The sequence below is a fragment of the Sturnira hondurensis genome, unplaced genomic scaffold (genome assembly GCF_014824575.4).
Source record: "Sturnira hondurensis isolate 20B ecotype Veracruz unplaced genomic scaffold, ASM1482457v3 Scaffold0001304, whole genome shotgun sequence".
Classification (NCBI taxonomy): domain Eukaryota; kingdom Metazoa; phylum Chordata; class Mammalia; order Chiroptera; family Phyllostomidae; genus Sturnira; species Sturnira hondurensis.
In genome coordinates this window covers 283256-287108 of record NW_028073935.1, presented here as the reverse complement: position 1 = coordinate 287108, position 3853 = coordinate 283256, and positions in this window count along the sequence as shown.

Below are 3853 nucleotides of genomic sequence, written 5' to 3'. Positions count from 1 at the left end.
GTCAGCAGTCAGCCACACACAAGATTACCTGCGAATGGAAGCTGTCACCATCTATTTCTGCTCAGATTTTGGCAGCCACCCCACAGGACAGTGCATCATTACAGACGTAACTGATGTCAGGCTTCCTCTCTGCAGAGAATAGTGTTCGGACAGACCATCTATATAGAGCCACTTTTCCAAAGCATGAAGTTAGCCTAGCTTCCAGGAGGGACATTTTGGCATCAGCAACATTTTCCTAGGGGTTGGGGTCAGTTTTACCAAGTTGGTGGTAGAGCACTTTTACCAAGCTATGCAAACTAGGCTGCAAACACAGGGCTAGAACTGTGTTGGAAGTGCCTAGATGGTTCTGGAAAAATATAGTAGCCATATTTAATAGGAGAAAAACTAGAATTGAGGGTGGTGTATGGAACTTCTTGGAAGTGAAGAGACAGAAAATGTCTGTATCCTCAGCCTTGACCTGTACTCTGGCTGCCAACTGGACAGCTTCACTGGCTTTTCTGATGTCATCCTAGATTCAAATGATCCAAAATTGAGGTCATCCTTCCCCACACTGGCTTCCCTTCCTAATTCTGTCAGAGAAACCACGCTTCTAAACAGCCAGAGCAGGGCCTTAGGGAAGATTTTAATTTTCATGTTTCTATTGAATTTGTCCCCAACCCTGCTGGCGGTCATCCATCTCCGGATGTCACTTTCTCTGACCTTTATGAGTCATGATTTCAAAGTCATTGCTCACAGAAGTGTGCAAAATTAAAATTATCACAGAGGAAAAAGAATTTCAAAAAACTAAACCAAAAATTGGAAAATGCCAGGGTATTTCCCATTGCTTCATCTTGCAGGCACCAGCTACACCCAGAGTGACACCTACATGGCTCCTGCAGCATCCTGACCACTGTCTTTTTGGCTTGGAGCCTGTCCTTGCCACATGGAGCCTGTCTTGTACATCCTTCTGTACCCACACCCCTGAAATGCCCTTTCCTGACATTTGCTATTTCTGTTAATAACATGGTCACTCATCCTCCTTCCTACCTCCTGAAATGCCCTTCCTTTGCCCTCTAAACTCAGTATCTTTCAAAGCCCAACTCAGCTGTGCAACCTCTGTCTTATATGGGTTCTCTTGATTTTTACCTGTCCTGCAATTCTGTTGTGCCTCCAGCAAGAACATGGGAGTGGTTATAAGTTCAGGCCTCAGAACCATATGTCACTTAGGAGTAGTAGCCGTGCAAATTGGGCTAAGTCACCTAACACTTAGAACCTTCATTGTCTTATCTATAAAATGGGAGTAATAATAGTACCTAACATAGAATGTGCAGAGAATTAAATAGGATATTGCACACAATGTGCTTGTTATGGCATCTGGCAATTTATTAATCATTCAACAAAATTTATGTTGTCATTACTGTACTTTCTTGTATTCTCCAATTTCAGCTTTCCTTGCTTGTTTGTTTGTTTTCATGTGGCCATCTTGTCCACATGAAAGTTCTTAAATTGTAAGTTCTTGAAAGAAAAGACAATGGTATTCTTCTATCATATTCTTCCCTGGCTGGCATCTGTCCACAGCCACACACACACACACACACACACACACACACACACATTGGATGCTGCTGAACAAATACTGGGAGCTGAGTAAATCATGGGTTGACAGAATTGAGATCTATGTATGGAGCCCTCACTATCTGTAGTGATGAAACATGAGCCCTAAGGGAAAGAGGAAGGGCTGCCACCAGGAGAGGCAATGAGGGAGTTTTCCTCAAAGACAGTTATTTAATCAAATGTTACCTCAAGGAAGGATAGAATAATGTGATTTGACTTTGGGGAATTTACAAAATAGGTAGAATGACTGATAGGGAAATAACAGCTCCTAGAGTCACTATTTCATACAACATGTGAGACAGAAATAGAAGAAACAAGAAGAAAGAAGAGTAGCAGGAAGAAAAATCCCAAACTATAGCACTTGGTGATGGCCATTTGATTGTTTTATTTGATGCAGGAACAAAATACTCAGAGGACACTTTCACTTCAGAATCAATTCCAGAACCATTTCTCACCAAACAGAACTGAACTACAGACTTCCAGCCAAGATGGAGGCATAGGTGGAAACACTGTGCCCCCTCCCATAACTAAATTCAAAGACAGCGAAGTTTTAGAAACAAAAATGCAGCCAAAACAGTGAAAATTGAACTGTAAGGAAGTCCAACAATAATGAACCACTCAGCCAGACCAGTAAGAAGGGCGGAGTCGGCAGTGGAGTGGGGTTGGGCTGGAAAGATCGTTCCACCTGACCGACCCAGGAGTGGAGGCAGAGGCGGTTGGTGGATCCCAGGTATGGGGTGGCAACGGGCAAACCCAGTGAGGGTGTAGGGGGGCTGGCTGACTGAAGTCACACATTCACGTGTGGATAAGCCAAGTGAAGGAGCAAACAGTGAGACAGACCAATCTGGCTAGGGCCTCAGCGACAGGAATTAGCCTGAAAGCACCAACTAGAAAGACTTTCTCGGGGTCAAAGGGCCAGGAGAGGCTCCCAGGCTCACAGAGAGTTTGTTGGAGAGACCCACAGGGTCCTGGAGAGTACATGGGCCCACACACCTGGGAACCAGCACCATAGGGGCCCAATTTGCTTGTGGGAAGCCACAGAGGGGACAGAAATCTGAGAGAGAGGAGAGCAGAGCAAGGCGCCATTTTTTCCCCTCTCTGCCTCCGCCCCCACATACAGTATGACAACCCAGTGACTGGGTCACCCGGCCCAGGGGGAACACCTAAGGCTCCGCCCCTCATACATAACATGTGTGAACGGACCAAACATTATGACTTAAGAACAGCTCAAAGCCCCAGAGCCTATAATTCTAAGTCACCAAGAAATAGCCAACCTTTCAGATGAACAGTTCAAAACACTGGTGATCAGGATGCTCACAGAACTGGCTGATTTTAGCCACAAATTAGAGGAACATATGAAGGCTAAACTGATTGAAATGAAGGGAAATGCACAGGGAACCAATAGTGATGGGAAGGAAACTGGGACTCAAATCAAGGGAGTGGACCAGAAGGAAGAAAGAAACAACGAAGCAGAAAAGAAGGAAAAAACAAGAATTCAAAAAAATGAGGAGAGGCTTAGGAACCTCCAGGACATCTTTAAATGTTCCAACATTCAAATTATAGGGGTACCAGAAGGGGAAGAGGAACAGTCACAAGTGGAAAACTTATTTGAACAAATAATAAAGGAGAACTTCCCCAGTCTGGCAAAGGCAATACACTTCCAGGAAATCCAGGAAGCTCAGAGAGTGCCAAAGAACTTGGACCCAAGAAGGAACACACCAAGGCACATCATAATTACATTAGTCAAGATTAAAATGAAGGAGAAGGTCCTAGAAGCAGCAAGAGATAAGGGGACAGTCACCTACAAAGGAGTGCCCATCAAACTGTCAGCTGATTTCTCAAAAGAGACCTTACAGGCAAGAAGGGGCTGGAAAGAAGTATTCCAAGTCACAAAATTCAAAGACCTACAGCCAAGATTGCTCTATCCAGCAAAGCTTTCATTTAGAATGGAAGGGCAGATAAAGTGCTTCTCAGATAAGGTCAAGCTCAAGGAGTTCATCATCACCAAGTCCTTATTATATGAAATGTTAAAGGGACTTATCTAAGAAAAAGAAGATAAAAAATATTAATAGTGAAAGGACAGCAAACTCACAGTTATTAACAACCACACCTAAAACAAAAGCAAACCAAGAGGACAGCTAGATTGGGAGCAGAAACATAGAAATTGAGATCACATGGAGGGTTAGCAACAGGGGAGTGGGAGGAGGAGAAGGGGGGAGAAGGTACAGAGAATAAGTAGCATAGATGGTAGGTAGAAAAT